The sequence below is a fragment of the Netta rufina genome (genome assembly GCF_964035555.1).
Source record: "Netta rufina genome assembly, chromosome: Z".
Lineage (NCBI taxonomy): Eukaryota > Metazoa > Chordata > Aves > Anseriformes > Anatidae > Netta > Netta rufina.
In genome coordinates this window covers 43,747,969-43,761,168 of record NC_140126.1, presented here as the reverse complement: position 1 = coordinate 43,761,168, position 13,200 = coordinate 43,747,969, and the positions used below count along the sequence as shown (strand labels likewise).

General features: G+C 43.9%; 1 protein-coding gene across 10 annotated transcripts in view; it reads left to right on the top strand.

Annotated features, from left to right (window-relative positions):
• SEMA4D (semaphorin 4D) overlaps nt 1–13,200 on the top strand; it is a 96,517-nt gene that overhangs the window by 23,645 nt on the left and 59,672 nt on the right. The window contains exons 2-3 of one of the 10 annotated variants that reach the window (XM_084305291.1): nt 10,277–10,383; nt 11,156–11,237. The exons of 8 other annotated variants lie outside the window; for them this stretch is intronic. The gene's annotated coding sequence lies outside the window, so the exon portion shown is untranslated. The remainder of the gene's footprint in view (nt 1–10,276; nt 10,384–11,155; nt 11,238–13,200) is intronic. One more of the 10 variants, XM_084305290.1, reaches the window with a different exon arrangement.

Genomic DNA, 13,200 nt, shown 5'->3' with positions numbered 1-13,200 from the left:
GCCGTCTTTACTTCCCAGCTCAGCTCAGTGATTTCCTCTGCTCCTCAGCTTCTTCAGCCTGGTCTAATAACAGCATCCGGCACCAAAACGTCTCTTTGCTGACAGTTATAGACCTGACTGTATGTATTCTGTTTACTCTCCAATTTTAATTTCAGGTTGGCGTTTGATCTTGTTTGTTCAGGCCCAGATTTTCACTGTCTTGTTTGCTCTCAGGAGGTGGCATTTTGTTCTGCAGGCTGTCTTGTTTTAAAAATGGACCTTCATCATAGAAGGACGGCTGTCTGTAAGGTGAGAAAAGTCAGGGTGATCTGTTGCGCAGTCTTTTGGGTATATTTTCCAATGCTGACCAGCTCACATTGATTAATTGCTTTTCTGCTAGTGAGTTGGGGACTATTTTCTGTGTCTGTGTGACTGTAAGTGGATGATGCTTTTTCACAACTCCCATTCTGCTGGGTAAGTAGTTTTCCCAAGATGTAATATGCTACTTCCAACCTGTATTGTAATTATGCTGGGCAAGCCGTGGCTTTTAGTGGGGAAAAGTCATTCAGTAATGGCTTTGCATACGGGAGGCACTGATTTGCCGCAGAACTGTCTGGCTTCAGGTAACCCTTACGTGACAGTTGCCGTGATGTTTGCTGGTCCACTTGATTTAATGCCATGTAACTAATTAGGTAAGAAGGCCAAAAGCAAAGATTAGTGTTTGAATTTGAAAATGGTTAACTGTTGTGGATTGATATGCATTTCATAGGATCATACACTATCTATATATATCCCATATGGTAGTACTGTTTGCTTTGGAATGGTGGACAAATTCTGAGAGAAATGTTGGAAACCATAGCTGTTTAATAATGTGGTCGTAACCTCAAATCAAGGAGTAAGATATTTTTATTTTTAGATATGCAAAAACCTTTCTATGTCACAATTTGCATCACAGGGACAGAATGCTGTGCAGCTTCTCTTTAATCATTTTCCTGAAGGAAAGGATGCTGTAGGGTGGTTGAGTCTTGAATCTGTTTGTCGAAGGCTGCCTGGAGAATAGAATGTACTTAATCAAGTAGTGTGTGTTTATCTAGCACTTTAAACTTCTAGTTCGCCAGGTTTGTATTCTCTAGTCTGCTTTCATTTCAAATAATATGTTAATCCGTGAAATCAGGTTTGGTTATGGGGAAGAATGTTAGAACTTGTGAGGACTCATCTGATACATGAATTTTTCTGCAAAAGTTTTTTTTTTTTTTTTTTTTTTTTTTTCCCAGTAGTGAAAAGTGAAAGCATTTCCATTCATGTATTTTTGAATTTTAAAGAACTAAAAAGTGAGCTGTGGCTCGGCTCCTTCCTGTCAAAACGGCATATAGAGAGCTTCCTTTCCAGGTACTACAGGAATCACATGCTTTCACACAAGAATTCATGAAAATGAATGTCTCAGACTTTAATGCTTTTCCCTTTGCTTTGGCAGGGGACCATGTGCTTTTATGAAGGGTGTAGCATTGCTTTGTGTGCATGGGTCACGAGTGCAGATCAGGTGGGTGTTTCGTAAGCTAGAATTGAGTAACAGGTAAATTTATTTTTGAATTCTAGTTATAAAGGAAATGTTTGATGATGAGGTTGTAGGTGGCAAAAATTTGGAGATATAGCATGTGAACTGCTTCAGGAAAAGAGGGTTGACCCTTCTGTTGAACTAATTGATCAGTTAATGTGTTCAGCAGGGATAAGGCCCCTTTTAAGGTTCCGATAAATCAGTTGCGTGGTTTAACATCCAGCAAAGCACTTTTTATAAAATAATAAAACTGTCTGGTGCTGTGCCTTGAATTCTTAATGTCAGATGACGGCTGCTGGGCTCGTGCGTCACCTTCACTTCTTCAGCCACGTCTGAAGGCTGGCGTTTGGACAACGCTCGTCACGGTGTGCTCTGGAAGCAGTCTGCCAGCTGGACTCGGTGACACGTGTCGGTCCCCTCCAGCAGGAACATTTCTGTCCCCTCCTTCCTTCTCCTGATGTGTCAGCGCCTGTGGAGCCAGGACTCCTGCACTGCTGTGGCCCGGAGCTGGTGGCAGGCCACAGGCCTCTGTGTCTGTCCCATCCTGTTGCAGACAGACGCCCACGGTCACGGGTGGACGGCCACCAGCGTCTCCTGCGCCCGTGCAGCGCTGTGCCTGGGTGCTCGTCCCTGGCAGCAAGCTGTGCAGGTGTACCTGGTCTCTGAAATGCTTTCTTTTGTTCAGGACTGCTGGAGCTGAACCAGGCACTTGCTAACGTGTCCTGACTTACCAGAAGGAAGCATATGTTTTGTTTTTTTTTTTTTCCCCTGCCTTGGTTAATGATTGAGAAAGGTGTGATGCTGCCTAGGCTCCTTCTGGTGCCAAGCAGTAGTGCCCTCTGTTTGTAGCAATTTATGGATTTTTACTTTTTTTTTTTTTTTTTTTTTTTTTCCTTTAACCTTTTTTTTTTTTCTTTAACCTTTTTTTAAACAATTTTCTGTCCTGTGTGCTGCCTTGCTGAGTTTCCTGCCCCACTGTACCCCTGGCTTCCTTTGGTAAGAAGCTGCCAGAGTGCCCTGTGCTGTGGTCAGGGATGGTGAACTTGGTTTTTGCTCTCACTGACTCTTTCTGTTTGTTTTGAAGTGATGCATTTGGTGTGGTTTGGGCAACACAGAGTAAAAGGCTGGTTTGCCAAGTGTAGTGTTTGTCCAGGCTAACCTTCAGTCTGGTGCAGAAAAAGAAACCGAAAAGAAAAGAAAACCAAACCCTCTTGTGAAGCATTTGTTCCCACCGGTCTGGGAGAGGTGGAACTTCCTCTCTCACAACAGCTTCTTTCAAGCATGTGCCCTTACAGCGATGTTCGTAGGGTGTTCTCGGTAACCTGAGCATGTTCTTTGTCCAGGCTGTTACGTGTTTTTTCCAAATGCTGACCCACGCCATTGTGTTTCTGTGACTTGCTGTGCTTGCTTACAGCATAGCATTTTATTAAAAATTATTTATTTATTTTTCCCTTTTAGTGTTGCTATGCTTTTTTCCCAAATCCTTTTCTTAAAGAAGTTATTTTTTCTGTGTTACTTAGCTTTTCCGAACAGGTGGTAGCCGTAAGCTTGAATTCCTGTGCTCTCACGGTGCACTGAGTGATCCTCCAGAGACCACATCAGTTACATCCTCAGAAAGTCAAATCTAAACAGAAGTGACCCACTGAACCAGAAGGGTAACTGCTGGACAACAAAATGCCCTTTCTTTTCTGCCTGTTGTCTTCTCTCTTTCTCCTCCTCCCCACCGGCGAACAAGGCTCCTGTGTCCGGGGGCACGTGCCGTGCTGGGCAGTGCTGGACAGGGAGACCCCGGCCCCTTCGGTGGTGCCTCCTGCCTGGATGTGCCCCCGCTGTTGACGTGCCCTTGTCCACGTAAGGCTGGGAAGCTCAGCTGGGAGGCAGATGTTGAGACCCTCTCTGCCTGAAGAGGGTGGTGGTTGATCCGGGTGAAGGGAAGGGCTTTGCTGACTGGTAATGAATGAAGGGGGGAGAAGGCAGTGAGTCAGAGGGCATAACTTTGTTTTTCCTCGTTACATTTTCTTTCTTTCCTCTTGGAAACTTTTTTTTGTGGATATTTTAGCTGACAAATGAGGAGGGTTTTTTATTTATTTCTTAAGAAAACGAAAATTGGACTGATGCTGAAGAAAAGAACCTGTGTTTGTGGAACACGCGAGGTTGTGCCACGTCAGAAATCTGCTGTTACTGTCTCAGCTTCTCCTACATCTGTACTTCACCAAAAGAACTTCTGCTTCTTTACCCACATGAAGTGGTCAACGAAAGGGTGTAGAAGTGCTGTAAAGCTTAATTTCTTCTTCCCCACCCAAGGAGCTCTCCTTCTGCACCAGTGTGGCTGAACTTGCATCATTTAATGAAATATCTTGGTGTTCTGAGATAACAGCTGAAAATGTTTCTTTTTCTTTTTATAAAGAATGAGAAGGAACAGAGCGATGTCCTGAGCCATGCCCCTGGTGTTGTACAATGAGATTAATGTGTTTTATAGATTATGCAGAGTAAGTGCTTGCTGGAAGCTTCAGGCTCCTTGCAAGAGCTGCCTCTCGACACCCCCAGAGGCTGCTGAGCTGAGTCATGGCTCTGAGCTTGGTTCCATCGAGAAGGTGAGGTCTTGGACAGCCACTGTCTGAATGCCTTGTAAAACAGATTTAAAAGCCATGGCCAAGGACTCCTAAGGCAATTTTCTGCTGCTGTCATTTGTGTGTTTGTTTGTTTTTTGTAGTATCTGAGCCATGGCAAACTGGTGCTGTCTGTCCTTGGTTTGTGGAGGGCAAACCAAGTTTCAGTGACAGCTTTTGGCTTTGTAGCTGCATGTTTATTTTTTACGTTTTCCTTCCTGCAAGTACTTAATGCATTAATTTGTTTTTTGTGGTTTCACTTCATTGCTTACAAGGGTTTTCTTCCCTCTAATTCATAGCTGTTGTTGCCTACCTCTGTTTCAGCTTCATACATCATTTCATCTGTACCCTAATTTAAAAGCAGAGACTTCTGAAAGTATGTGTGTAAGAGAATGGCTGGTACTTGGGAGAATTATAGCTTACATCTACTCTTTATTTTCTTTTGGTTTATTTCGAAGATAGTGCTAAGGCATTCTTTCTTAAACTTAAGGCCATAAAAAGTAATGAGTTTTAAGCCATTGTTTAAAGTCACCATCTGTCATTTTCTCCAGATTATCACTTACAGGCACTTGACATGAGCCAACCCAGATCCATATTGCTAATTGAAAAACACTTTCTCCCTCCATGAATTCCTAAATCTTGTGGGCTCATTACATAACCTGACAGTAACAGGCTGTAATAGAATAAATCACTACCATTAGAGGCCCTTACCTGCCTTACCACGTTTTTTCTTTTTGTTCAGGGGTTCATTCCTATCTTTTCTCATCTCTGCAGCTTTGGACATCATTTCCTCCGTTTTGCTATTTTCAGGAAAATTGGGATGAAAGAAAGCATTTATATTGCTCTTTTGAATTGGGCTGCATGCCAACTGATTGCTATTTGCAGTTAGGGTAGTTAATGAAACATTTACTTTAGAAACAATACGAGTATGAATCAATTCGTTTTTAAACATGTCATACAAATTCATGGAACGCTGCCACAAGTTCAAAATCCCCCTTGTGCTCTTCTATGTAAGGCTTCTTGTTCTGCTGAATGTTTTGCAGTGTGTTGGTGTTAATTCCGTTTTACTGAAGGATAACTCTGTCCTACGACAAATGTTTTTGAGGAAGAGTGTATCTCATTTTTAGAGACATTTGTCTCGTAAGTGTCACATTCAGACGTCAAAATGTCATATTGTGTTTGTAGGTCTGAAGAGCACTGGATGTGACAACTTGGGAGAAAGGAAGGAGAGAAAACTATCCTTCCTTGGGAGGCATTTTGTCCTGCCTTTTCTAGCTAATGGTAATGGCTGAGTGGTATGATGTTGACTGGCAGCGTTTGTGGAAGGGTGCTGAACAACTGTAACACACAGCTTTTAGAGTGTTGTCTTATTTTCTTTTTATAACTAAAACTTTTTAGCTCTTCTTTCTGTGCGAGGTCTCTTTTGTTGTTGAGCCTGTTCTTGAGAAGCAATGCTACCTGCAGACATTCAAGTCCTTGTTGACAGTCTACAACCATCACCTTTTGTTCTGCGGATGAACATGTGAAGAAAAGACTAACAATGGCTTCATTATGCCATAGTTCCTGAATGTGCTGCTGACTGATGGGTAACGAAGCGTCAGCTTTAATTAATGGACACTCTGTTGCTGCAGTCCATTGGAACTGTGCTAGCAGGCCCAGCGCTCTGTGATGTGCTAACTTATGCGAAGATTTAATCTTTGGCCTTGAAGATCTTTCAGAGTGGCGTGAGAGCTGTAACCTCAGAGTCTGCTGATAGACAGGCAGTTCAGGCTGAAGCTAGGGACTGTGAGTTAGGGCTCAGCTGCTCCAGAGCACTGCTTTCCAACCACAGGCTTAGCAAACAGCTCTCCTCGTGGGGACATGAGTGGGTACCAGGGTTTTAGTCACAGACCACCAGGGTTTTGATCACAGACCTCCAGGTTCTTCCTCAGATGACTTTCCCATCTAAGTTTGATTTCGTACCTGTAACGCTGTCCCTTTTGGGAACCTCTGGTAGTGTGTATTTACAGCGAGCAGGGCATACGTAAAATAAAATACCGCATCTGCGCTGCGCAGGGGTGCGATGCATGAAAAGCAAAGGTTAAAAATAATAAAATGCCCATGTGCATGAAGGCCTTAGTTGTATGTTAACATCCCTTTGGCAGCTGTGAGGTGCTCTGGCCGTCGTTTTAGAAGAAAGCAGCCGCCCCTGCCAGCTGCGCACACCGGCCACAGACACGCTGTGTTCGGTCCGTCGCTGTTCGTTGATCCGGAGAGAGCAGTCATCGACTGCTCACTGCTCTGTCTGCTCCTCCAGCCTTGCTGTGGTGAGAATCTTCTGATGGGAACGTCGGTCTGGCTTGCAGCGGGTCAGGCGGGGAGTTTTTGGTTAAACATTAGTTGGTTTCCAACTGTTTCCTCAAAGACCAGAGCCCTTCGGATGGATTTTGCTCCCTGATTTTGCAGCCTGAAGCTGTGGCGAACTGGGGCTATGTTGTTTGTATCTCTGTCACACAGGCAGCGTGTGTTTTTGCCACTCTGACTGTTTTTGTTTTGCAAGACGAGCCTTTATGGTACATTCAACATGGGGAAAGTAAGCTAAAATATGCAAAAAGTGCTTGTTCATACTTTTTTGGGATATCCAGGCAGTGAAACCAACCTGTGGCAGAAATTGTACTCGCTAAACTTGTGGTTCAGGGGTTTATCTGCTCTATCTTACAGCATTCAAATGGCTTTTAGCGCTGGGAAGTCAGAAGATAGATAAAAGTCATCAAGCAGGCTTCTGCCCAGGTGACGTGAGCCTCTCTTCCACTTCAGTGGTCCTTCCTGGGTGCTGCTGCTCACTGTTTTGCAGCCCTGTGGCCCTGCTGGGGCACATCAGCATGGGAACTGAAGGGTACCAAAGACTTCAGAGGCCTTCGTGACCCTCTGTGAGCAGCTCTTGGTGGGAATGGTGCGATGAAGGTTGGGCATCACTGTACGTAACTGCAGGGAGGGCTCAGGAGGCACCGGGGATGGGGCTGCAGCTCGCTGGAAGGGGCTGCAAGGGTACTTGTGGAGGGACAGGAGCCCTGACATGAGGCTCTCAGAGCCTGTGTCCCCCAGCCACCCTCTGCGCCTCTCGGCTGGCATTTGGCCAGGCTCTCACGCTGTTGGCAGGAGCATCAGGGAGGTGGATCAGCCTCCTGCATGCTGTGAGTTGCAAGCACGCTTCTGACTTCTTGTCAAGCCTCCGTGCCAGTGCCAGGAGGACGCTGACGTGCAGACCCGGGTAGCCTCATACTGGCAGCAGGACGGGGGTCAGCAGAAACACAAACCTGCGAGGAGCTTGATGGGTACCTACAGGCGCTTTGTTCAGTGACAGCAGCTGCTCTGGTCGCTTCCACCCTTTTATTTTCCCCGGCTGGCAGAATTTCAGTCAAAACCTCAGTGCTGTCCAAAACCGCACTTCTGCACTGTTAAAGACATGGGGCATATTTTTCTTGAAAATTTGCAGGTAAATGAGTTCTTACATGTTTCCTCATGCTAATATTAAATCAGTGAGCTGCATTCAGGTACTGACCTGGCAGAAGAGTAGCACCTCACAACTTCCACTTCTGCCCAGAAAACCAAATGGCTCAGTTTCTCAGCAGGATAAAATTTTTGATCCAACACAAAGTGTTAAATTTCATGTTTTCCTGTATCTCTGAGAACAAGGTAAGACAGCTACGTGCACACAGAGCTTTTTCAATCCCTGAGCGTGGTGTATGAGTTACATATTTTCTGCTATCGGAGTGTCGTTCCAGACACTGTCAGCTTGGTGGTTGTATGAGTCTCCTCTGAGTTTTTCTGTCTGGTCCTGTTCGTCTGGTCCCTCAGGCGACGACGTTCTGCCCCTGGCTGTGGAGGTGGAGAGGAGATCGTGTCTGCTGTTGGCAAGTCTCTGCATCTTCATTAATGTTCTGCTAATGTTTGTTCAAAGTCTCTTCCCTCTCCTGCCCGCCACACTTCAAGCAAGTGAGCTTTGGGGCTTTCCCTGCTGAGCGAACTTCAAGCAGTTGCTTGTTAGTTCATGACCTCTTTAATTCTTGGTAACACGGATCAGACACCAGCCAACAAGGGGGAAAAAATTGCCTGCAGAGATGTGATTCTAGCACAAGCCTGAAAAATACATGTGCTTTTGCTTATCGTGTTTTTTCTATGTATTCCAGAAAGATTCCCTGCAAATCTTCTCGGATCAGAGAGGTGCTGGAACAAGTAGCAGGATGGGTTCCTGCTGCCCTGCTTTCAGCTAAGACCCTGGTTAAAAAGAAGTTGTGTTTGGGGGGCAGCAGTGTTTCTGCCTTTGCTGCATTACTGGAGGACGCCAGCTTTATGTACCTGGGGTTTGAGTGGCACTGCAGCGGGGGGGATGCCGGGCACCTCCCATGCTGTAAGGAGAGGAAAAGGGTGAGTGAAGGTGCCGCTGAAAGGTAGTTCACTACATGGCCATGGGCAGCTGAGCACAGGCTCCTCTGCTACCTTTGGTGGGAAGGTTGTTTGCTTCTCTTTCAGGCAGTGATGGGAGGTGGTTTTGGCTGCCAGTTTTATGGTCTGAAGGCAGGAAAAATTACAGGCAGCTTCACGGAAAGGGGGCATGTGATGGATGCACTGGCAGCGCCAGCGTCCGAATGATTTGCAGCAAGGCCCGTGCTGCTGTCAGTCTGCCAGATGCACCTTACCACAGAGGGCGAGGCTGGAGCGGGTTGGTTATTTCGCAGTCCGGGCACAATTTAACATGCCAGTGCAGAGGAGGTGAGGTGCATGCTCCTGTTTTAAATCAATGGAAGTAGTAAACAACCTCCTTACACCGTTTTTGTCTGAATTACAGGGTGGTTTTGCCTTCTCCAAGCATGAAATGCTGTGTATCTTCAACACCTGTGGCACCACGCTGGTGTTTTCTGCTTTGCTTTTAATGAACCTCCTGTTTTAATTGTATAACCATGCAGGATGAGGAAGTGGCACCACTCGCAACTGAAGAACTGGCTTCTTGTGGAAGCTGCGTTTTGGTGATACAGTCCCTCCGGTAACCTTGGCCTACTTTAGGAGCTGTCTCTGTCAGACAGATCCTGTTTCAGATGAGTTAGCTATGCCCGTGACTGTAGCAGCACGCTTGCTTTTGGAGAATCCTGGCACTGGATAAAAAATGATGTCTTAGTCTCTGTGGTACCATCTCTGCTTCTGCTTCTCACTGCTGCAAAGTCCAAAAATGACAGCCTTGCCTTTGTTGCTCACTGAATGTGAAAAGGCTAAATTTGGAATTCACACTTTTTTTTTTTTTTTAAATGAATACAAGACGAGTTTTTATTATAGAAAAATCTGGGAGAAAAAAATGTAAATTGTGATCGTATTTCAGTTTCTTTTTTTTTTTTTTTTTAATGCTGAAGGAAGCTTGGCTTTGTGAACAGCAACTTGACACAAATTTTCTAAAGTGTGATCACAGAACTGGGATTTTGTCATTCAGTGCTGCAGGAGCAGAGTAGCTGTTCACGCTCACATTTCAGTGTGGAACTTTGCTGTATTTTAATAGCAGTTTCACTTTGATTTTGCCTGTTCCATGCTACTGCTGTGAATATGGCTGGCTACAGGTTATTAATGAAGTTTTGAATAGCCAGTCTAGTATGTTAGATATAGGTCCTACTGAGAAGCTATGCCTTTTGAAAACTTATGCCATAAAACCCATTGGGAACAGGGAATCTTCTCCCTTTCTTGTCCCCCTACCTACTGCAAAGTCTTGCCATAAAAGCCATGAAACCCAAAACGCTGCGCGATGCTTCTGCTTGTTTTGTGTTTTTAGGGTCTGCTCCCTTACAAATACAATTCTGTTTTTACACTCCATTATACCACTCATAATTTTCTTGAGGTTTCTGGTGGTGGTGTTTTGTTTGTAGCTGTACACAATGATCAGTTGTGTGGAAAAGTGATCTAGAAGCACCAGGCTAAATTGAAGGCTCCGTTGTGCTTGGCGTTGTGGTGAATGTACATTCTGTCCCCAGATGACCTGCAGCACACTATTAATTTTGGACTCTTATTGGAAATACCTTGCAACAGAATTTTTCCTTTTTGAACTTGCATTGTATGTAACCTGTGTGTTTTCCAGTTGGAAAAGCACACTTACGTTTATTTATACTGCCAGGTGCAGCAGAAGCTGATCGTACGCAGTAGTATATCACCTTGAAAAGTCATCTTTTAAGTCTGCTGCCAAATGGGTGCTGACAGACAGGAAATTGGAAAAGCATACGTGTAAGTATCAAAATGTTAGAGTGGGTATCTGTTACGTGTCCGTGTGTAAAAGCAATGACTTCATGCAGGAGACGTCCCTGTGCTCAGGTTGTCTGTGTGTGTGTTCGCCTCTTCCTGTCCCTCACGCCCACACAGGGGGCAGATGGTGCTGATGTTCAGCCTATTGGCTGAGTGTGGTCACGGAAGGTGTGTGTTCACTCGTATGAGAGCCCTTTCCTGTGGTCCCTACAGCAGTTTTTCTTTCAGTCTGTATCTTTGGGCTGGTATTTTGCAGATGGGTTGGATAGAGCTTTTGGAAAATGAACGAACATGCATTTTTCACTTCTTTGTTAAGCTTATGTGGTACTGTAGTGTAAGAGGCATTTTAACATCGTGGATCAGTTAAATAGCTTCAATGATTTGACGTGTTTGTTTACTTTACCAAGTAACATAAACTCAATTACAACAAAAGCAAGCACTGCAAGCTTCAATTCTGCACGTTGCAATTTTCTGTTTTATCTCCTTTCTTTGAAACTAAATATTACCAGACTTCTTGTCAATGATACACGATATGAGATGTATGTGCAGATACTGAAGTACCTTAACGTACATATGAGCACAGCGTTTTCAGTAATGTTTTTTCTGCTTTTTGCTTTGCTGCTTGCAAAGGTTGTAGCCTTGGGATGCTAGCCAGGCTTTGAACTGTAAAAGGGAACATAAAGAATGCAGGATGTTTTTGCAGGAGCACATTTAGCTCAGCTGTGAGCAGATGGCTACATTAAATTCTCTTTAGGAGCAAGGAGAGCAGTTGCTGCTTCTGGGAGAATATTGGCCAAAGCAACTACTTTTACATTGCAATTCCAAGTCTGTGGCAGGTAATAAGAATATTTTTATCAATTTTATTTAAAGTGATCAGTCCAAGTACCTTAAAAAAAAAATGAAGCAGGGTGTAGCCTCCACTTCATAAGCTGATAGGCACAAACTAGGACAGAAGATTTAATATTTAATCATCACACTTCCTACATGTTTTTTAAATACTGGGCAGGGAAACTCTTGCTTTGTTTTTTGCTTCTCAGTCCTGAACATTTTCATGTAGTTTTGTTGTTGGCCATAAAATTGTGTGGTTTTTTTTGTGTTTTTGTCTTCTCCAGAGAATTAACAAAAACTGCATGTGTAACTAGCTCTATTTATAAATAAGCTGTGAAGGAGAGTGATGTCCAGAAAGTTTCTCTCCCATCTAATAAAAGACTCCTAGCAGTAGCATTTCAAAGGGTCTGTTTATTCCGGGGTTCGGTGTTGTTGTGTGGATCAAAGTTGTGTTATGTGATCAAAGGTCAAAATAAACGTTATGAGGAAATTAGGATCATAGACTATAAAAGTTGGAAGGCACCCACAAGGATCATCGAGTCAACTCCTGGGTCCTCAAAGCTTGGACCTAAGCTATAACTAGGTATAGTTTCCTTGATTTCTACCCACCCTAAAATTAAAACACAAACCTCAGAGTTTTGCTTCAAGGCAAATACGCATGAGTTATCATATATTGGGTTTGAGGTTGAATAGCCTGCTAAAAATGGAAGAAGGTGTGTTGGACTTTAAAGATGGGGATGGATTTAAGGAGAAGAATATGAAGCTGGAGTTTTTGGTTCTTGAGGATGGGAAGTTAGAGATGAGAGAAAGTTTTACCTGTTAAGCCCTATCAGGGTTGTGTGTTTCCTTTATTTACTTAATTATTTTAAATTATATTTGGAGGCAGTAAACCTGGTAATAGGGAAGAGAGTGTTGTGCTGTTGTGGTAGAGTTTATTGGTATTGATTATTGCATGTTCATTCTTTCACCTGTGAAATGCCTCTATTACAAATTAAGTTTTAGCTCATCTCAGTAGCACGAGGAGACTCACAGGGTCTGATGCTGGTAGGCTGAACTCCTGTGTTGTGGATTGTCTATTGGTAAATGCTATGTCCCGGGGAGGATTTGGGCTCTAACCAAGCTGCCTGGCTGGTTTTAGGTCTATAGACTGTTAAGATGCCTCCAGCAGGTAATCTGGGCCTGTGACATTGAAATGCATACACTGTGAGATCACTGTGTGTGGGAAAAACCTTTATTTATGGCAGTGGTTTGGGATCAGTTTGTGTCATCATACTGAAGCAAACACTTTTGTGTAATAGTCGTGTAGAAATCTGTACATGTGTGCTGACAGAAAAACATGTTTGTATAATAGAACAAGTCTGTGTTTTTTTCCCAAGTTGCTTTTTAAAGGTAGACCAGCAGCGTATATACATTACAGAAACTGTCTGAACCAGACATATTAACCACTGTTGCTGCAGGAAAACTTGTGCTTAATTAGAATCAATACATTCCACAATGAGAGAAGAAAATGACCTTGGTTTTGGAAGGATGAATTACTAGTGTGTTCCTGTTCTTGCTCTGAGTTTTTCCCTGCATTATCTTATCACAACTTCTTCTAATGATTTTTATACGTGTATAGTACCTACTTGTAAAATGTTATCCCTTGTATGTGTTCTCCGTGTGGTGCTAGGAGGTGCTGAACAGCACTACTATTCAGAGAGAATTAGGTTAGTGGACCCACTGTAAATATAATTCAGGCCCTAGTTACCTAGTACCTGCCGCTGTGTGTAAGATAACCTAATGAGAGTTATGCTGGCACACCTTTGTTGGACCTGAGGGTCTGTATCAAAGCTTTAAGTGCAATGCTTTCCACTGCAGTGTGGTGTGTCAGGTATCTTCCAGCATGTCAGATTGTCAGTGTTTTACATAGCTCATTTCTTTGCTGTTTCCCTATTAATGATGGGTACAGCAGCACTGCATTGGGGAGAGAGG